The sequence below is a fragment of the Nannospalax galili genome, unplaced genomic scaffold (assembly GCF_000622305.1).
Source record: "Nannospalax galili isolate Female #2095 unplaced genomic scaffold, S.galili_v1.0 scaffold44, whole genome shotgun sequence".
Classification (NCBI taxonomy): domain Eukaryota; kingdom Metazoa; phylum Chordata; class Mammalia; order Rodentia; family Spalacidae; genus Nannospalax; species Nannospalax galili.
In genome coordinates, this window is record NW_008355789.1 from 8,517,413 (window position 1) to 8,540,700 (window position 23,288).

The 23,288-nt window shown below is 39.5% G+C and overlaps 1 protein-coding gene and 1 non-coding gene across 3 annotated transcripts in view; both read right to left on the reverse strand.

The window, feature by feature from the left end:
• Window positions 1-23,288, reverse strand: part of Sox6 (SRY-box transcription factor 6) — a 485,425-nt gene that overhangs the window by 205,173 nt on the left and 256,964 nt on the right. The gene's annotated exons all lie outside the window — the stretch shown is intronic.
• LOC115067749 lies at window positions 4,826-4,934 on the reverse strand. Its single transcript, XR_003847115.1, has one exon. It is a non-coding gene; the product is annotated as a U6 spliceosomal RNA (small nuclear RNA).

The window sequence follows — 23,288 nt, forward strand, 5'->3', positions numbered from 1 at the left end:
CTGGATTTGAATCCAAATCTTCTCGTTCCTAATCTAATTATTTGTGGAGTCTGGGGGAGAGGCTATGGTCCCTTAGCTTAGACTGAGAACATAATCAAGGAATTTCTAAAAGTTAGGAGAATGTTGTGAGGGACCTACTAGGTACTTTATACCAGGTAAGTGTTAAAAATATACAAATGATGTTTTTTAATTTTTTTTCTTTTTTAAAGATGTGTTTCATTTTAATTGTGTGTATGTGTGTATACATGCATCTGTGTCTGTGTTGTGTCTGTGTCTCTGTCTCTGTCTCTGTCTTTGTCTCTGTTTGTGTGTGGTACGTGCAAGTGAGTCCAGGTACCTGCAGAGGCCAGAAGAGGAAAGTGGATCCTCTGGAGTTACAAGCACCCAACACGGGTGCTAGGAACTAGACTTGGGTCCTCTGCAAGAGCAATAAATGCTCTTGACCACTGAACTATCTCTCCAACCCCAACAACTGATGATTTTTTTAATTTAAAAAAATGTATTTATTTTTATTTTTGTGTATGAGTTTTTTTCTGTATGTATGTAAGTGCACCCATGTTGTGTAATGTCCACAGAGGCCAGAAGAGGATGTTGGATTCCCTGGAACTGGAATTACAGATAGTTGTTAGCTGCCATGCTGTGCTGGGAAACTGAACCCCGGCCCTCTACAAGAGCAGCCAGTGCTCTTAACTGCTAAGCCATCTCTCCAGTCCCACAGCTGATGATTTTAAGGAAAAGAAATATACAACTTCTCCATAAGGTTTTATTTACAAAGTAACAATTTAAAATCTTGACTAGGAAAGGAGGTAGCCAGCAAGGTCAGCAAACTGAACTCTGACCTCATACAGATATGAAGACAGATCTTGACATTGAGGGACAGGTCTGGAGTTAGGAAATCAGCAGCCAGGCTGGCAGGGAAGATCCTTACGCTTATTCTCTAAGTTTCCCCTCATCCCCATCATACGGCCGGCCCCCTGGTTCCAGCTCCCCCTGGGCCCCATCATATGGCCCCCTGGTTCCAGGCCCAGATACCATGATTACATAGGCCACAGCATTCTCCAGCATTCCGGATACAATATTTACAACACCCATCAAAGTCTGAGAAATAGTCAAATATTTGCACAAGCCAAGTGTGCTGCTGCCTTGTGTGCAGTGTGTCTGCAGGCTAAGACAAGTGCTAGCCAAAGGAACTGACATGGGGACTCTAGGAAGTAAGCCAGGCAAAGTCTGAGAAATTTCCAGGTGCTGAGGTTAGAACAGTTTTCTGGACCAGTACACATATACTGTGCCCACTTCCCAGGGTTGAATGGACAATTTTCCTAATATAAGTCAAGAGAATTCCTGACCTAGCCTAATATTGCTCACCACGCAACAATACTAGTTTAGATTTGCATAGTAACTGTTTTGTGCTAAGAAAAGCTTTATACACACTAACTCATTCTTCTGAACAGTTCTTGACAGAGGACTTAATTCCATTTTGTCTTTTGTTTAAATGATACATAAAACCATACACATTAAGTGTAGGATTTTAACGTATACAAGTAAAAGGCACTTCGTGTTTTTATATAACCATATGTAATTGCTAGTTTCCAGAATTACATGGCTGAGTACCTGACCAGGTAACCAACAGCCAATTCAAACATCCCACCCATCACAAACTCTCACTATGAGTCTACACAGGGAGAACAGAAATGAAGTTCCATATTGATGGTAGAATTGCTTTGTCTTTGATTGTCATTTCCTAGTTCAGCAGCTGGATAGACAGACAGGATCTATGACTGCTCAGCAGCTGGATAGATATGCATGCTCCGTGATTGTTTAACAGCTGGACAGATAAGCATGCTCTATGACAGTTCAACAGCTGGATAGAACACGCTCTATGACTGTTCAACAGCTGGTAGATATGCTCTGTGATTGTTCGACAGCTGGATAGATAAGCATGCTCTATGACTGTTCAGCAGCTGGATAGATAGACATGCTCTGTGACTGTTCAACAGCTGGACAGTTAGACATGCTCTGTGTCTGTTCTGCAGTGGGACAGACAGACATGCTTTGTGACTGTTCAGCAGCTGGATAGACAGACATGCTCTGTGACTGTTCCGCAGGTGGATAGACAGACATGCTCTGTGACTGCTCTACAGTGGGACAGACAGACATGCTCTATGACTGTTCTGCAGCGGGACAGACAGACATGCTCTGTGACTGTTCTGCAGCGGGACAGACAGACATGCTCTATGACTGTTCAACAGCAGGACAGACATGCTCTGTGACTGTTCAGGAGCTGGATAGACAGATATGCTCTGTGACTGTTTAACAACTGGACAGACAGACATGCTCTGTGACTGTTTAACAGCTGGACAGACAGACATGCTCTGTGACTGTTCAGCAGATGGACAGACAGCCATGCTCTTTCCAGTCTCAGTTTTGACTGACAGCATCTTTTGGTTAAAACAGGAACTGCCAAATTTGTCTCATCATAGTTCTGTGGAAACACGCTATGAGAAGAAAGCTTCTTGGAAGGCTCTCTAGTCGTTTCCATGAAGAATTCACAACATTCAGAGCACAAGTAGGTTGGGAAGGTCAAAGACAGGGGGAAAGACAGCTAAGACTGAATCCAGAAGTGGTCAGTGGTCTCCTATGAGGGGCGAGTGTTGCACACACTAACATACAACATGAGTAAACTAGCCAGAACATTCTGAAGCCTTTTTAAATAAAAATTAAATTAAAAGTAGTTGTATATTTGTTCAATCTATAAACAATAATTTCTGTAGTCATAGTTAGTTTACCCTAGTCTTATAGTAAGACATTCATAAATGCATAGAAGCTTAAAATAAGGTCTTAAAAGAAGACCATTTTAATACACTGAGCACAGATGACAAATGGAGTTTGGAAAAAAAAAGTTCATCGACTCATTTTTAACTTTAAAATATCTTTTGTTTTACAATTGCCCTAGTTTTAACATGATAGCAAAATCTGAGTATGTATCCAGAAAGAAGGCTTCTGAGGGTCACAGAGAATAGAGGACCACAGCCAGTGCACAGAAGAGCTCAACAGCGATGGACATCACATTTGGAAGAGACAAACATCTGAAAGGCAGCAAGACTATTTGAAGGAACTGAATGTAAATGTAAACTTCAAACAATTCTGGCTTCTAGAAATGGCAACTTTAGAACATATAAATCTAGAGAGAGTCACAGAAAGTCAGAGATGGACTTTTTTGACTCCCAACCCAAGTTGAAAAGCTCCTCAATGGATTAGATGAGAATCTATCAGTGTCACACACGACTGCATTGAGAAGGCTGCTGGTGAGGAAGGGCAAACGAGCATCAGCCCCTTAGAGGCAATAACTACATCATGTGCATCTCTGAGCTGAAGCACAGATGAGACACAGAAGAGCATCCCTGGCCGTCACCATCCCTGTGTGTGTGGCAGAAAATCAAATTCAGTACAAAGATAGAGGTGATTTAAAGACTTAGAACATCTAAAGAAATGTATGTGTACGTTCAGTAAACATTTCTGAGCACCTACTATGCTCCCAGTTACTGTGTGCTGAGCTTAGTCATGTTTTTATCGTTATTTCAACAAACTTGGGAAAGTCAGAGTAAGGAAGTTAGTTAAAGATGTGCTCAAGGTCACGTGGTTTGGAATCAATGGAGACAGGACTCTAAGCCACCTAGTCTGATCCCCGCTCCCCAAGCCCAGCCTCTCTCCAGTAAACCACAAGTGTTTTTGTAAGAAAGGAAAAAAAAAAAAACAGATACATTTAGTTACTTCATACATAGTCCTTAAGAAGTACTTCTTCGTTTTTAAATTTAAATACCTTATTAGTATATAAACTACATTAATAGGTAAACTATAGCTAGGATAATTATAATCTAATATCACTTAAGAGCTTGTGAATAGTAAATGAAGGGGTTTGAAATACATCAGCAAATTTGAAAATTCTCTACTCAGAAAAATGTGACAAAAGAAATTCAATTTCAAACTGCTTGGAATGTTTTTCCCAACAATTCTATGAATTCAAACCATGATTTAGAAGACAGAAATGACTGGTGGACTATATGAATTGTGTAGTCTAACATTTCAAAGGAATTTATGTTATTGAATAAATACTTTCTAAAATCACTTTCAATGAAATTGACTTCTGTGTCAATATCCTGCAGTTAGAGAACAGATTCTAATATTTAATTGCTCAGAAAACAACTGCCAAAGGAGTAAGTTGATTGATAAGCTTACATCACCAAAAAACTTTTTAGGAAGTTTTAAAAGAAAAGAAAATACAGTCTACATGAGAAAAAATGTTTGATTAAATTTCAAAAATTAAAACTATGATCTCGACTGTGATCCAGTTTAACCAGACCATGAAGCAGATCTTTATCAGGGTTTCCTAACATTTTTAAATTGATTTATCTGTTCCTTTATTAAGCAAACTATAGAAAGTCAATCAGCTGAACAAAATCTTCTTGGCTACTAGATATATACAAACACGTAAGAAAACTGAATAAGCTTTTACAACCCATTAGCAACCTATTTAAGAATCCAACTCTACTCATCGAGAAAATTTTTAATTAACTGAGTACTGGCACTTCGTTTCAAGTTTGAAACAAAGTTTAAAACAACTTAAAGTGCTCTCTGATTTTAGAAGGACGAGGCAATTTTTTCATCATTCTGAGACTTGCACAGAATACCTGTTGATTTCTTTTTGAAAGTTGATAGATTCTGTCTAAATAATGTGCTGGGATTCTAACAGTGCTCAGTCATTGTGCAGGAATGACATGTTTTTTGTTTTTTCCCCACTGATTCCAAGATTTTATTGCTGAGAGTCAAAAATATGGAACGCTTCACAAATTTGCATGTGTCATCCTTGCGCAGGGGCCATGCTAATTTTCTCCATATCGTTCCAGTTTTAGTATACGTGCTGCCGAAGCGAGCACCGACATGTTGATTTTTAACGTTCCAGGACAAGGACAATTTACCTAATCACAGTCTTGGCATACACAATATATAAAATTCTCTTAGGTACTTGTCATTTGTCTGACATCGTTTACAGTTGGCTTTCCAACACCTAGCACAGATCCAGGCATATAAGTAAGAGGGCCTTCGAAACATATTTGCTGAAGGGAATTCTGCGGTGTGAAGTCATTAGTTCACACATCGTCCATGTAGGCTACTCCGCGAATGCAAGGAGGCTCTCTTACTGATTCATCAGCGGCATGGATGTGCAATTTGGGACACTCAGGGAAATCGGGAGACGTGGGTACTGGAGCTGAAGCTTACTCTCCGTCTTCGTTTCTGACTAACACCACAGAAACCAAACATAGACTCCATGGTGATGAATAAATTTCATAAAAGTTCCAGGATATGAACTCAGATAGTTTGAAAACCTGAAATATGGATGATAAAAGTTTTATAGAATAAGAGAGTTCAATTCAGAATTCCAAATAAGTAGAAATTCATAATAAAAAAATATATACTACATAAATATATATATATAAGTGGATACATAGGTGTTTAGGTATAACTTGTTATTATATTTAGACTAAATTAACAATGTACCAGCTTGAGTAATCTTGGTTCTGTGAATCTTGAACAAATGCTCTTAAATTATCATGTGTTTGGGGGAGATTTTTGTTTTTTGTTTTTTGTTTTTTTTTTGTCTTTTTGAGACAAGGTCTCCCTGTAGCCCCAGCTGGCCCGGAATTCACTATGTAGACCAGGCTGGCCTTGAACTCACAGAGATCCACCTGCCTCTACCTCCCTCCCGAGTGCTGAGATTAAAGGCATGCGCCACCATGCCCAGCTGTATTTTTGGGAGAATTTTTAAATTTAATATTCACAGAAATACTCCATCAAATTTTTATGAAGAGTAATTCCTAACTAAGGGTATATGAGACTATAAGGATTTTCTCCCTTTTAGAAGAAAGAGATTTATAGTTTTACTTGGTAGCTAGCTAAATAATACAAAGATGCCCATGTAAAATATAGGCATTAAAATGGCTAACTTTTTATAGCACATTAGTATGAATTTTAAGGTTTATATTAAGCATATGTTCATCTTTCATATAATGAAAATATAAACACATGAACCAATGTAAAATTTACATTTGCTCCTGAAGATTCTAAACCCCTAGACATATATAATGGGGAAGTAATGAAATTTGTTATAAAGAAAAACTAGTCAAATATCTCATCCAGCATAAAAAGGGTAGAACAAAAGAACTTTCCTACCGTCAGCAAGAAACTCAACCAAATACTTGTAAATGTAGACAAGATTTAGAATCCAACAAAAGCCAGAATTAGTGGCTTTTGAACAAATTCCTTAAAAACAACATCTCTCCCTATTCTATAAGACAGTGTTAAAATTTTTATATACCAATATTATTCCAAAGATTTTATAACAAAGTCTCCAGGAAATTAATAGCAATCTTTCTACCCAACTTCTACTAATATAAAAAGTAACTCTGCATTATGAGTAGAAGAGTGAACAGGAAACTGCCTAAGCCCAGAGTTGAGTCATGTCCACACTCTAATTTCATTTCCAGGTTATACCTAATCAGTTCTAACAAGACATCTCTAATAATTTCAAACGGAAGGGATTAGAGGGGCTGTGTGAAACACAGTGAAGTACAGTGAGTGCAAAATCTGATGACTCCAAACCAGATAAAAGTTGTGAAAAGGCTTTCTGAGAACAAGCAAATATCAAAATACAGAGAAAAGTCTAAATACAATTTGGAGAAGCGTCTGGAGCTCTGTGGACACTGCTCTACAGGACTCCCACATTACATCACAACTGTGTTACTTCATCATAATAAAAGATGTATACGAAGCACTAGGATCGATTTTTAAAAGGAAAAAATTATGAAATAATAAAATATGCATTAATTAAGAATTTTGAAGGCTGCAAAAATAAAAAATGTAAGTGACTGAGTCATTGAAACACAGTGTAAGTAAATAGAGACTTAGTGCCTTTAAGGTTTCTTTTTCTTTCTTTTTGAACAAATTCGTTTAACTAGTAAACTGATTTCAAGAAAGCTTGGTGTTTTTCTTGACATTCTTTCTAAGGAAAGAGCATGTTATCCAATTCAGAGTAGAAAAAGAGAGAATTGCAAAAGCAACCCGAGCAAGCGTGCGTTCTGCGTGGCAAGGAGATGAACAGGACAAATAAACAAGGCTGTCCCCAGGAGTTTCACATTACGAGTTTGAGGCCAAATGCGTCCTAGATTAAAACACACTTTGGATTCAGACAAAAGCATTTCCAAGTTTTAATTATCTTTGCAGCAAACCAAACATAGGAGTAACCAGAATATCAGACATGGGTCTGTTCATATGTAAACACTTAAGCCCATTCATGAGCTAAATATAAACATCTCAAGTGGCTGCTGTCCGGAGCGCGCAGCGCAACTGGAGCACAGGTAATCAAGTGTTGATTCCATTGCTGCAAAGCAACACAACAATCACAGGAGCTCAAACCACTTCGAAAAAGTCAAGTAGAGTTTTCTTCGGCACCTCAAGAACCATAAGGAAGAGATCATAGGACAGGTAAAGTGACCCTGTCCTTCATCTCGTCATTAAAATAAAAGCAGCAGAAATTCTAACAGGGAGGTAATCTTCTGGATGAAATTCACAGTAAACAACCTTGAGTATTAAGTGACTTATTTTAGCCTACGTTCCTCTGAATTAATAAAGTGTTAAAACAATCTATCAACCAATGGACTCGACCTAAACAGTTAAGTCGGAAGAGTTCACATGAAAGCTCTAGCTTGCAACACAGTAAGAAGACAGGACCACGGCACTGTCTTGGCTAATCTGTTCACGGAAACAAACTGGTCACAATAATATTCAAGATAATGAAAACACTAGAAAGGGTTTTGAAATACATTTTTCTTCCTTGTTATTAATTATAGTCACCACTTTGCATCACAGATACCACAAAATGGCAACCCTGTGATGTAATTTGTATGTTTCTAGTAAAATTTAGTTAATCCACAAGACATATATACTGCAAACATCAAATAATACACAAAACTACATACAATTCTAACATTAAAAAACTACCTTGGATAGTTGATATTATCATCCGAGCCAATTTATAAATGATAAACCACACAGGGAGGACATGCCACATACTTAGACAGCCCAGCCAGACCTTAAACCCTAACTCAAACCTATTTTCTTTTCTAGTTCAAAACATACTATTTACTTTTTCTCATTTACATGTATGTATACATGTATGTTTGCTTCTGTATATGTGCATGTGTATGGGTGTCCATGCAGGCAGTTCTGTTTGTGTGTGTGTATGTGTGCATGTATGTGTACATGCACACCTGAGACTGATGTCAAGAGTCTTCCTCTTCACTTTCCATCTTCTTCATTGACTCTCAGTTGAACCTAGAACTCACTGACAGGGCCAGCCTGCCTAGCCAGCTTTCTCAGGGAATGCCTTCTCTCTGAGTGCTGGAAGTTCAGGCAGGCTATGAAACCTGCCCATCATTTACATGGGTTCTGGGAATCTAAACTTCTATTCTCGTTTACACAGCAGGCACTTTAACCACTGAGTCAGTTTTCCAGCCCCTAAAAACATACCATTTTATACTGATATCTGAAAATGTTTTCTTTATCTTAAACACCTCAGAACTCTCCGCTCTGTGCTTATTTTTTCCCAATCTGAAGCTCCAGATAGGCACTGATAACTGAAGACCAGAGCCCTGAAGAAAGGAAGGAAATGAATGTGGCTGTAGTCGGGTAAATCTTGTCTTTGTATGCAGCTAGTGCCTAATGTCTCTTTTGAAAAGTATACTTATCCAGTCATAGACTCAGAAAATCACTGTTGGAAAGAATCAAAAGGTTCATTAAGCTCTACATTTGAAAAGTAAGAAAACTAAAAGCAAGAAAGATGGGTGGGCGGGGCATAGCTGGTGTCATGTAGTTAATTAGCTACTTGCAGTTAGAAATGGCACCAGACGTCATGCATGCACTGCTGAGAACAGAACCCGGGGTCTGGAACATGCTAGCAGGCTCTGAGCTGCATCCCCAGTCCTAGAGCCCGATGTCCTGAGTCTCAGAACATAATTCTTTCTACCATAGCATGTTACTTGTTGTTTTTCAATTAGCTTTAATTCCCTGTTAGTTGGTTTTGTTAATCATCATTTTTATCACTTAAGAAGTAGTATGCAGTCTATGCTTATTTCAGCAGATTTGAATTTCCCAAGTCTACATGAAATGCAGTCAAATGACAGACTCAACCAATGGGTAAAATATTTTAGGAAGCAGGGAGGCATCAACACAGTCCAGGCAGGACAGATGGGTGGCTTGACTCCTGATGGCAGTGGTGACCCGGGGGCAGGAGTAACCCAGGCAATAATTTGAGGAAACCATTGATAGATCTATTGGGCAGATTCAGGGAGAACAAGGAGCAGCACTGTCCTTGGGAGCTGGCAGTAGGATGAAGCAGTTACGGGCCTGAAGGTCAAAGGAGAGAATGGTTCCTGGAACCTAGAGGAAAACATACCACCAACCTCAAAAATCGAATAACAAAGGATCTGGGGGGGGGGCAGGGAGCACAGAGACTTTACTCTCTGCTTCAGAACTCAGTCGTTACTCTAGTCCATAATGAAGGGACTCGTAGAACATAAACCAGGTTCAGAGGATGAGGGAGGGAAGAAGGTAACATGCAGCAGGGTTAGGAAGTGGTAGAGCATCGGGTCAGGGTTGTCACTGCCTGGAAAAATATGCAGGTGTGGTAAATCTGGGAAACAGAATCAGGAGTTCCTTCTTACACATGTTTTCAAATAGAAACATATGGCAGAAAGCTGCCTACATAAATTTGCAGCTCAGAAACAAGTTCTGAGCTAGAGTATAAACATGAACTCTAGTCCTGAGCTGAGACACAAAAGAAGATGTAGCTGTGATCTGTAAACTCAAATGATTCTCTCTCTTTGGAGGCTAATCCTTTTAATTTTTTGAAGGAAAAAAATTAAATCATATTTTGATCAATTCCTCTTTGACATCCTCAAAAAGTATGCACTAAAGTTAATTATGTTATCTGAACGTCCTTATAAACAGTGGAGCGCTTACAGATGAGGCCTGCTTTTTAGTTATCTTTGCATTCCTCATCCCTAGCATGAAAAAGTTACTTTAAAAATGTCTGCCAAGGGCGTTAAAGAGATGGTTCAGTGGGTAAGAGTGCTTCTAAGCAACAATGAGGACCTGGGTTTGTATCCTAGCACCCACATAAAGAGTCAGGCATCGCCTTATGCAACTGTAACACCAGCACTGTTGGGGCAGAAACAGGAGGATCACCAGAGCTTTACTGACTACCAGCCTAGCTCCATGTTCAGTGAAGACCCTGTCTCAAGGGTGACAAGGTGGAGCGTGATAGAGCAGGACACCCAATGTTCCCTGGCCTCTGCATGTGCACACACACACACATACACACACACACACACGCACACACACACACACAGGCACACGGACACACTTTTTAAAATGTTTACCAGCTGAGTGGAGGCAATGAAAATATCAAAGAATGAAAATAGGATGAGGAATCATATGGCGTCCCTAAAGTGCTATCTACAGTGTAGCATTAGTGAGAGAAGTTTTTGGTTTTTGCAAAAAGAACCTCCTCCAGCAGACGGAAGACTTGGGTATCCTCGCTGTTTCTATGGCAGAAAGTTAAGGAGAGACCCACAACCCTCTCAAACGGATACTGTGAGGAGGTTCCCACAACTTTAAAAGCTGCTGTTGGTTGAAGCAGAGCACGCTGTGGGGTATCTTGAGAGAAGCCTGTGGCTCTAATATGGACTGGTAACAAATCACACTGACGTAGTTGTTTCCTGTGCTTCTACTGTAAAAGGAACTGTTCGACAGACTCAGTAACAGTAAACGTTTATCAGTTCAACACTTCGCAGGAATGTATCTGAAAGATGTACAGGGTTAGTTTCTGCTTTCAGTTTCTATAAACTATATCGTGTAACAGACATGTAATCATGCAGTTTTCACTTAATGCATTTCCAAACTCGCACATGTTGGTTTCCGTAGACCTCGCTGCAGCTGTGGTTTGACAACGCTAGGAAGAACATTAGTGTCCTCGCACCAGAGATTCTTTAGCACAGACTTACACTGACACAGAAGTTGGGCTGCCCATTCCCGGAGTCTGCACACGCCCAGATTTGCCGATATGGATGAACTGTCAGCCACTATGCCAACCTCTGCACTAAGTGCTTTATGGGATCCCAGCACCTCTTGTTTAATTTTGCACTGCTTAATTGGGATGAGATGGTATCTTACCGTTGCTTTAATTTGCTTTGTCCCTTTATTCAGACAACTCTTTCCATGAAGTGCCTGTTTCACCAGTTTAGATCTAGCAAGAGATGTCTGTCACATTTGTTCTGGTTCCATGATCTTAGGGTTTAGATCTGTTCAAGAATTTTCATGCCAAAGCCAAAATGCACTTCTCTAAGCAAAAGAACATTGAGGTATTTCTTCTAGAAGCCAGAAAGTGCAGTGGTGGTGATTCTGGGGAGAGCCTGACATCTCCTTTTCAAAATCTCCTTCTCACTGTGGCCCTGGGCTTTGGTAACTTGAGTTAGCTTCATTACTAGACCTCAAATCTAGGATAAGTGGCTCTAAGTCAGCAAGGAAATGGGATGGTAGGATGGTACCAAGTGTTCGAAAACGTCTCAATTTAATGTTAAAGAAGTCAAGCTGCCATGAGTTTAGGACATCGGAGAAAATGGTAGGTTTTACAAATGCAAATGTGATCTTTCTCCCAATTTCATTGACTTTGAAGGGAAAACTACTATTTTGGTCACTTAGCTTCCTTGTCAGCATTCCCCTTGCTTGCCTGACTTCCTCTGTCCTCTTCCCACTTTGGCTATGCACGCTCCTACGTCTGACACGACAATTGCACACAATCTGTGATGAACATAATGAAGAACACATGAATGGAAACAAATGCATTAAACACAGTGAAAATGCTGCAGCAAAGCAGGACCGACAGATGATGAAGGAAAGGCGGAAGGATCAACTTTCCCACCAGCCATTAGAGGAGATGAGAAATTTCAAAGAACTCACAGAACCAACGTGCTTCACCAAGCACACAGTGTACATGTGAGACAAAATCTTAATACAGTATCAGCAGTTTTTGTATATAGTTACAATCCATTCCAATGGGATGTAAATAGATCTTCCTCGATGAAAAAAATCAGTATTTATTGCAACAATTTGAAAATCAGTAAATATAAATTATGAACACCATTTTCGAACCTAGCCTCATATCACAGAACTCTTCCCATCAAAATTCTGTCACACCATACTAAATCTGTCATACCATTATGTCTTGGCATCTTTAAGGCATAGTGTCATAGACGCCTTGCTCTGACGTTTATCATCCTACACTTGTGACCGTGGCACTGGAGCATGGTGGAGGCCAGTGGCCATTTCAGATGATGGAGAAGAGCTGCAGCCACTGACCGGATGTGGTAATTAAGCCTTGAATGTGGCTGAGGAGCTGGAGTCTCATTCTTGTCACTTCAGTTTGGATTTGTTGGCTACACATGGCTAGTAGCTTCAGTATTTAGATAGCACAGATTTAAAGGACTCTAGAATTTCTTTCCTTTGGTGCAGTCATAAACACTGGTTTCTAACTCTACTAAACAGATATCCAGTACTCGGAGGTCTCCCTCCAGAATCAGGGACACAACACTCACATCTGCGCTGGCTGATTTCTCTCTTTGGTGTTGAACTGCCGCCCAGCCCTCTGCCCTCGCCCTCACTTTCACCTGGTATCTCCTCTGTGGGTTCCTGGGCACCTATCTTTGTGTTCTGTGTTCTTGAGTATCTATCTCTGCTTAGTCCTGCAGGGTGAGTCAGCTGCTGCAATAAGCATTAGCCCAGACCCCACAGTTTCATCAAAAGGAGATGACGTTGTCTAGGTGTCTCACCCAGGTTCTAAATTCATTCCTGCCTCTGCTTTCTCATGGCCCTCTACCCAAAAGGTGAAACTTTTTAAATGGAACCTACTGAAAATAATTTGATGGCACGATACTCAAAATAATACTGTTCTCTGTATCCCCTCAAATTCAAAGCACTGGCCATCCCAGGAGCACTCGTGATTCGATTGTTTTGGTAAGCAGAAGAGAATGAACCTGACTTCTAAAATATCCTCAGGGGTATCAAAACTTATACTGTGACTATAAAGATTTGAGGAATCAAACAATTAACAGATTTCTATGTGAGATAAGGATAAGAATTTTGAGCATAACCACAAAAGGTCATTGTTACAGAGAGATGACAATCTCTTTTAGCTGTTTCTCATAGTTTTAACTTAATAATTAACCATATTACTAAAACTATTCATGGTTCATAAGTTTTTCAGCAGACACAGAACTATACATGTCATTATGCCAGAAGTATGAAGATCCCAGAAGTCTTGCAATAACCCAGACTTCTACAGCTTGTGTTCTGTCACTGCTCTTGAGACATACCCACATATCCTGTCACCTAACAGCCAGGACATTTCACTGCTGAACTGTAGAGCAGATTCTTAGAAAGCTGGAATTATACTATAGAACAGCAATGTCCACCAGAAACTATATTGTTCTATACTGGTATTACTAGCAAATTAGAAAACCTAACATACACTAAAGGACAAATAAGAACCTCAAGCCTGGGGCTGGAGATGGCTCAGCAGTTAAGAGCACTGGCTGCTCTTGCTGAGGACCCAGATTCAGTTCCCAGCACCAACATGGTGGCTAACAACTGTCTATAACTCCAGTTCTAGGGGGATCTGATGCCCTCTTGTGGCTTCTGCAGGCATTGTACAACACAGGTACACTTACATACATGCAGACAAACACATACACATAAAATAAAAATAAGTAAATAAATAAATAAATAAATAGAACCTCAAGTCTGAAGACTTTAGATTAATAGAAGTAGAAATAAACACTGGCAGAATTTTAAATGAATAATTAGATATAAAAGAATGGAGACGATTCCATCCTCATCAAGTCAGTTGCCCAGTTCAGACTGTGATATTGCCATATATATGGGCTGGTGATGATCTTGTGTTGCTGCATTTGCTTGTTCATTTCTGTCTACTTAACTGTTCAAAGAGAAGCTTAGAAGTGTTGAGAAGCACATGAAGAAATGTGTCCCAGTGATGTCTGGAGCAGGTACGAGTGCGCCTGGTCAGAAAGGCAGGAGATCAGCAGCATATGTTCTTTGATTCAAACCTTGGCTTGCCCACTGTTACCTTGGTGTCTTCAGAGATTTGTTTTCTCCTGCACCGTACTTCCTCATCAGTAGAAGAAAGACCGTGGTGCACATCTCACGGCACTGGCTTGAGGATTGTATGAGCTAGAACATACGAAGTATTGTGATGCACCATGTTTGTGCAATACATGTTAGTTCTCCATTATCACACTCTCCCCTCTTTTATTTTTATTTTTTAACTTATTTTTATTTTTTGTGGTATGAGTGTTTTGCCTGCATGTAAGTGCACCTGTGTCAGGCAATGCCCATGGAGGCCAGAAGAAGGGCACTGGAGTTACAGATGGTTGTTGGCCACCATGTGAGCGATGAGAATTGAACCCGGGTCGTCTGCAAGAGTAGCAGTGCTCTTAACCGCTGAGCCATCTCTCCAGCTCGACATCCTCCCTTCTACTTCTCCATGTCCCTTTTTAAAAAAGAATTCTCACATCTGAGTGGTAGAAAATATAAAATAATGTAAACCTCACAATAAGCACTCAAAAGGCTGTGTGGATTGACTAAAATTTTACCAACACATTCCTTCTCAAAAGCAGAGGAATAAGTGAGAGGAATTCTAATGATCTCATCTTAATTCTAAGATTAATGTTTCAACAGAAAGCTTTTATCTGGTAAGATGGCTCAGCAGATAAAGGCATTTGCCACCAAGCTTGATGACCAGAGTTCAATCCCCAGCACACACGTATGTGGTGGAAGGAGAAAATCAACTAATGTAAGTTCCCCTCTGATCTCTACATTGCACCATGGCAGGCACCTGGCAACTCTCATACACAGCTCTAGTTTTCCTTATGAAACATAATACAGAGAACCCTTCCTTTATTTTAAGCAAATTCTCCCTTTTAGACTAAAATATATCATGTTTTCCTCCAGTATTTCATTTAAACCTATTATCACTTCTTATTAATTACGATGCTCAGATGAGACGATAGAAAATGTCCCACCAGGTCACAGGATCCCCTCCCTTCCTCCTTACACCTAAACTAAACTTACAGAGAGGACTGGGACACTGACTGTTTCCGGAGAATACCTTTCCATATCTACCTGGGAGACGCAACCTAAGACCTGATCGCCATGGTTGAGAGACACCATGCACAGTGAGCGTCAGACAGCAGGCTCCATGCTTCCAGGGTAAGGTCTGTTGGCACAAACCTTGGCTGGAAAAATTAAAGGGCTCCTTTCAGTAAGCAGTTTAAAAGCAATCCAGGACTTTCAATGGATCTGAAAGCCTGTGTTTCAAAATGACCACGGCATAGCTGTGCTTGTTTTGTTTTCTTCAAGCGTTCTTAATAAACTTCTATTTATGCTCTCTTGATGTTACCGACTTAAACTTTGGCTCTCACTAGGTTTCCCCAGTTTCCGCACGGAAAGCCCTCTCACAGAGACGTGTGCAAAGCACTCTGTGGGCTTCTCTGCCTCCTTACATCTCACGCCCTCAGCTCCAGAGCTGTACATCGGAGAGGTGGAGGAGGCTTCCCTGAGTCCAGATTAAACAAGATGTTTCATAAAAAGCCACAGAAGCCAAAAGTTGCTGTAAATTAATTTCAAAATAGTAAAACCCTACTTGTTCACAGATGGCCAGAGGTTATCTTGATGTGCTTCCCAACTAAAACAAATTACAGTCTTCATTTAAAGAGACCGCTGATGAGCCAACATTAGAAACGTCTTGGGTTTGTAAAGATCTGCACAAGAGTTCTTTGACAATCACTCTTCTATCAGTAACCACATGGCTTCCAACAACCTTACGAATGAATCTGCTCCCAGGGAAACACTGAGCTTGCTCTCCAATAATCTCAACTTCTAACTCCATTTGGAAAATGTGTCGAGAACCCAGAGCTTTGCACACGTGGGGGCTTGGCTCCAACTGCACCCTGCCCTAAGTCTGTGGCTTGGACCTACTCCAGATACACTGCCTTACTCTGTGGTTTGTATGTGTTATCCCTTCTCCTGAGTCATTGCATTCCCCTGATTGACAAACAGATTTAGATATGAAAACAAACAGTTACCTGCCTGTAATTGGTTTCTAACAGCTGTGCCGCTGCAGTGTTTTTCAACCCGAGTAAAATCGCCACCCACAGAAGCTTCCCGTTCAGTTCAGGTGGGGAAGCAGGGCGCGGTTTGGGTTTTTACTTGTTTTCTATCATCTAAGAGTCTTGATTTTTCAGCAAGATAATCAGTAATTTTGATGCATCTATGATCTATTTTATGAACTGCAAATACATTATTTTAGCCCTTACGAATTAAATTTAAGTGAGCGTAGACTGGACTTTAATTTTCTAGACTGGTGGATCTTTTAATCAAATGCAGAATAGCCTTGTAGGGGAAAGAGTCACCTTTCCTCACTGATGAAACATGAAACATGATACTGATTTACTGATAGATTAAAATATTATCTAATAATGGCTTGCCTTATAATGCCAACTAAATTATATGAAATACATCAAACTAGTTACAAGTACTACTTACACACTGCAAACAATTGCATCTCCCACTGCACATCAGAATAAGAGGCTGGGACTTAGCATTTTAAAATTCCCTGGAAATCAAATGTATTTTAAGTATCAGCTCTGATTATTTAATCAGACAACTTGCATTTTGCCCTGGATAATTTTGAAGGCTGATAATATTTTACTCATAAAAATAATTGTGCACCTGTTGTGATGGAAGCCTAGTTAAACAAATGTTAACAGGAATGCAACTCTTTGCTTTAAGCATAAAAACACAAATCTCTCGCTATTATTACATGAGGAAACTGATTTTTAAAAGCATGGAATGGATCTCACTTTAGAACTGAAGAAAGTTATTAAAGCATGTGTAACAAATGGTTGGACCCTAGATGAGCCTGCTTGTGGGCATGCCTGTGAAACCCTGTGTTCTGCCTCTCTCTCTCTCTTGCTCTCTCTCTCTCTCTCTCTCTCTCTCTCTCTCTCACCATTTTAATGATATTGAATCATTTCTGTGAAATGTGTACTCTTTCTTACCGGTTTATGATCAAAGGAGAAAATAAAATGGGTGTGAAGCAGCTGTGCTCCTCTCACACTCTCCTTGCTGTCCGATGCTCTCGACATTACCGAGAGATCCTTCTCAGCACCCAAATCCTCTGAGCTTTAAGAAATGCTGGGCGATCATGAACAGACTCAGACCTTTTCTCTGTGGTTTCTGTCATTTTGAACAGAAATTCTAAGAGTGTCCACCTCGTGTCTATTCAGGCCATTTCCAGGTGTGATCCATGCCTACCTAAGTGCTGCAAAGGGACTTGAGGAAAGATAATTTACCTGAAGTTAAACTGGCTAAACTACGGGGCCAGTTGCAGCTGTCTCCCATGGACTTCCCTAGGAAGGTGCGGTGCTGTTGGTCCATTGTCCTCAAGGTTGTATTTAAAAGAGCAATTTTACCTTAACCCTACCTTAACAGACTCAAGCCCATGCTAATTTTATCCTGCTTGGTGCAATAGTTTACCATCAGAGTTCAGAAACTGAATGCACTTAAAAAAATGATCTAAATTCTCTGCAGTTTTCTTTTTCAATAGTTTAATGCAGACATTTGGATTGAAGGGAGTCACAAATAAACGGAATAATTGCATCAAATTTCCTCAGTGCATTAAATATGCACTCAATGGCAATTACCAATAGAAGCAACAAATTTTAAAATGTAGAGAATAATGTACAATGTATGCTTATTTCAAGGTCCTTATTCGTAAGAACACCATTTGGACAAAAATACACACATTTTATTAAGTGGTTTGCCTGGTATTTTAAAAATTCAGACAAATGACCTAAACACTAAGAGTGCGGGAGGCCTAGTGCTGTGTGCCAGTTCATTATGTGACAGAACTAAACCCCAAGATCTGACTCTAAACTAAGGAAATACTCAGAGTATATACTCCTGCACCTAGTGTGCTAAGACACAGAGCATTCCTGGGGCCATGCACAGCAGGAGATTAATAATGTCCCATGAATTTTTCCTCTGGGAATCAGTTGTGCATGAGTATTTTCATAAATGTATGTTTTAGGACTATATACATTTATTCGAATGAAAAATGCCAAGATAAAGCAGCGCGAATGGATGTGAGTATATTTTAATTTTTTTCCTAGTTTGCATTTACTAAAATCCCTACACAAGTTTCAAAATAAATGTATACATAATAAATCTCATCTACACGTTATTAAAAAAATGTTAAACCAAGCCAGGTATCATGGCTCACAAATGTAATCTCAGCACTCAAGAGACTGAGGCAGGAGGATTGCCCTGAGTTCTAGGTCAGCCTGAAATACAGAGTAAGACATTGTCTAAAAAATGCATGTCAATTATATTTCAAAAATCTTAAATGTGAGTATCTCATTTTAACAAGAAAACTTTAAGGATTATTCTATAACCAAACTAAAGGATTAAAACTAAGGTTACAGGAGGAAAAAAAATCTCTTAAAGTTTTGAATAAGATCATTTGACCTTATTAAAATGATTTAATAATCCTACAAAGCTTGAGTAGCTGTAGTAGCTGACCTATTTATGATAATAAGATCAAAATTCATCTTGGCTAATAGGCAGCAGGCATAATTTACCTAAAAATGTTTTAATTATCAATAGCTTGATTTTTGGCTGAGCCAACATTGGCAATGTTCTCTGTACTGTAAACCTGATAAATGTGTGTGGTCATACCAGCTTCTTGGGCTGTGAGATCTTCTCTCACACACATCTGACCCTTTCCTATGGAATCACTTGTGATTGGAGAAGTGATCACCAAACACTTTTGCTCCTGGTGCCTCTGAAAACTACCGGAGCTTTACTGCATATACGTAATTTACTGCATGAAGAGTAACTACGCAAACTCGCCTCAGTTCGTCCTGTCACTCACTGGTCCAGAGATTTCAATCCATAATTAAGCCAACCAGTGATTTAGAAACAGAGAGAAAACTGGGCTGAAAGTCTTTAAGTCGGTGACCCCATCATCCCATCAAAATGTAGAGTAAGTCAGACAAGTTTGTGTCTTGGGAAGAATTTTAATACTCAACTTTTCTCATTTTTTGTGGAGGTGGATAAATAAGACTAAAATTCCCACCCAACAATGTTATGTAATCATCACACCAAGTTGTGGGAGAAATTTCTTTCCATTTGTGCAAATTCATTTCCCCTCCTGATCCCCCTCATATCTGATGTTACCATCTCCCCTCAGTTCACTGTGAGCTGTCCTCACCACAGTTGTGTTTAAAGTTTGGGTGGATGTGTAAATGCTAATGACTACTTTCTTTTGTGAGTCGGTAAACTAATATTGAACATTTTTAAATGTTTCTATCCCAAGAGAACTACCTTCTCATAACGTTTCCCTCCTCAGCCTAAATCTAATGCACAGCATAAAAACGCCAGTGTCCACACTAATTCCACACAGGAGGGTTGCAGATGTCCTGTTAGCCAATATTTCCTGGTAGGTTATCTGAACCGCTTCCAGGAAATTGCTAATGACCTTCATTTTACTTAAAATCTAGGTTGCAATTAGTAATAGTTTTTCTTCTCCACTCTAGTTATAGTGTTTATTTTCATCATAGCAATCAGGAAGAAAAGGTAAAAATGTGTTGTTTTAATGGTATATCCAAATGTATTCTTTTTTTATTTTGATATGTCACCAATGGACTAATACATATTTAATGTAATCATAATTGTGTGAGAATATTTTGGTTCTTCTAACCAATTTTGCCTCCTTCTGACTCTAGTACACAGTTCTTGCTAAAATTAGCCTTTTAATAGAAAAACAGTATCAACAGGAATATTTTATAAATGGAGACTACTTTGCATAAGGATATTTCATAATTAAAACTTTTGAAACCAGATGTGATTTTAAAGTTTTGTATTTTAATTATAATAATTAACTACAAAAAAGAAGTTTCAGATTCTTATTCAGTGAATCTAAAATATGATTATGTGGTCAATGTAGTAACAACAAGGAACAATTTTAGCCAGTGTTATATTTATAACTCGAGCCTGTTATTAAACTTTAGTACTTTCTTTTATGTAAACATTGATTTCACTAATTAGATTCAACTGATCTTTTCCCCAACATATCGATTTCTTTTAATCCTAACAGTTAACAATGATTCTAATGTATCATAATACTTTAGACCTTAATCATATAGAGTAGGAATTTTGCCGGTAGCTTTTGTTAGAATTTTAATTAAGAAGACCTTGTGTCTCCAACCTCAAATGGAGGGAGGTTTTAATTGCTTGCATGTATATCACACAGACTTCAAAAGAAGGGAAAGATGTTTATAACAGAGAGCACAAAGGAGAGCTCTGAAATGTCTACATTCATGCAAAGTGCTGTAATTAGAAACCAGGGGTGTTGCTGTATTGTAATGTGAATATATGTTTGTAAAGCAAGCTGCTTCGCGTATTTGTTGTTAGCTAAAGGGATCCAGGAGTTCTGCAATAATTACTCACTCACTATTGATTACAAGAAGACCAAAAGACTATGTGAAATTGGCTAAACATGTTATTTGGAGGGGGTATTAAATTTCTGCATTAGTAATTTACCATGTGATTTAGAGCACTAACTTTCTAGACTATGGAGTCCTTACCTGGAAAAAAGAAGTTGAATTATAGTATATTATACAAAGGGCCTCCAGTCCTAATTTTTTGAGAGCCTATGATTCTCAACGTGACTCTAAAGTTCTACAGTCACAGGGACATGCACAGGAAACAGTAGCGACCAATCAGCCACATCATTTCATAGGACAGGGAAGACAGAACAGCATCCCCACCCGCAGTCATGGCTTTCAGGAGCTGGCATCTAGAGCAAAACAGCGTGTTTGGAAATTTCAGTGTAAGCACTTCAAAACACACAAAACACAGCACTGGTGAAATATTGTATGAATCCCCTTTTTTAAGAAATGAGACAGAAAACCTTTTACCAGGTGATGAACTTTGCTGATTTTCTAGGAGTTGAGAAGTGGCAAAGACTGACCTATAAGAATTTCTGATTTGGGTAAGTCTCTCCACAAGAAGAAGAAATTACTGTAAATTTGTAAGTAGGAAATTCAGGAAAGATTCATTTATAAATGAATATAAAAAATGTACTGTCCTAGATCCTGCCCAGTCACCCTAGCCATCTCTGATGGCTTACCACAGAAAACAGTGGTGAATGGGCCTTATCTTCCCCAAAATAAAATTCCGTAGAAAAGCCAAGATAAGGAAAAAGCCCCCGCCGAGTCCTCAGATACAGTTTAGGTCCTTGCTGTAAGATGGACAAACCAGGAGATGCTTTGCAGGTCAGACAGTGCTTGTCGTACAGAGCGCTCATTCCACAGGAACACAGGAGAACCTTCTAACCCTCCACTGGCAACAGTCCTGCTTAAGCTACCCTATCTGATCTTTAAAGATCCATCATGCCCTGAAAAGAACCACGACTTTTGCATATACCTGTCCTTTCCTCTGAGGAATTATGCTGGCAGTCAAAACGGAAAGTGAAGCCAGGCCCTCAGGAGCCGGTAGGAGCAGTGTTACAATGGATTCACTCTTGGGTCGCTGCTGTATTTGATTTGTGGGTTGTCTCTTTGATTTTGGAGACAGAGCCTCTCTGTGTGGCCCAGGCTCACCTTGAACGCACTATGTAATCCAAGCTGTCCTCAAACTCACAATCCTCCTGCCTCAGCTTCCAAGTGCTGGGATTATAGGCCTGGCCACCACACCCAGCTTAAATTCATGCTTTCAATTCAGTAGTAAGTACAGCAAGTACAGTCATGATATGCTTGTTTTATCAATGTAATGTGGTTCCTAATTTTCATTCTTTTGGCAGCAGCTGCAATAAAGTATCAGTGAGAGAGGAGGACATTTTTTAGGCTCTAAGGTCAAATCCCACACCTAGTAGCTGAATAATACGTAATTGTATTTTAGTAGTAGGCTGGAAAAATACTGGGAACCATTGGTAAAAATTCCATTTGAAATACATTTCCAGTCATTTACCCTACTAGAAAAAAAGGAGACCCTTCGTTTTCTTAAGCTGCAGGAGGCTGTACCTGTAAGCAGCTGTACCTGTAAGCAGCTTTACCTTGATATAAATACATATAGTGGAATGTTTAATCATAAATGACAATAAAAAGAAAGCATTATTTTCCTCATTTGGTTCATATCAGATAATCTTTTGTCTGCCTCATCATCTGGATGTTTCATAAGCACAAGTAGTTTGTGCTAACTCAAACAACCAACAGAACTATTTCCCTGGCACTCTGCCCAAGGAGGCGCCTTCACACCAAGGAGGGAGATGCCAGCCACCACATCAAGATGTGCAAAGCAGGGAAGGCAGTTAAAAACCTCTCCTATAAACCCCAGAAGGCTAATCTCTCCACAGCAATAGGACATGGATCCTCATGCTCCTGACATGATTTGACGTCACCATTACATTCAGAAATGTGTCATAACCATGACTACCCTGGACTCTCCACCTACATGGTACAACTCAAACCAACAGATACAGACACAGGTAAGTCACATATCTAGCCAGTACTCCTGCCTCTACTTCCACCTCCTTGCAGCTCTGCCCCTCTTCCCAATCATTTGAGCACAGGAGACAAGTATTGTACAGACAGGAGGGTGCTGTCTGTATATCCTGCCTGATTTCTAAAGGAAGGGCGACTGTGAGTCAGTGTGCGTGCTTTGGGACAAGTGAGAAGCCCAGGCTTCCTCCCCTCCTTCCCTCTGACAGTGTCAAAACTTCAAAGAATTTGAAAACAACTCTGTATCACATCAACAGAAGCTTCCTGGACCACAATCAGACCATACCTCTACAACTTTCCCAGTCACTCTGAACAGCTGTTGAATCTTTCTTTTTTTTTCATTTTACTCATTTGTAAAGCTCAATATAATATTTTTTCCTGATTAGGTTATTATGGGATTATAAAATATTTTACCTTTGTTTTGTTTTTAATTTTTACAAAAACTTTATTGAGAATTTCATACATGCATATAAGGTGTTTTGATCAAATCCATGCCCACTCCCTCCCCTCCAACATTCCCCCCTCTGAAGAGGTAACCCT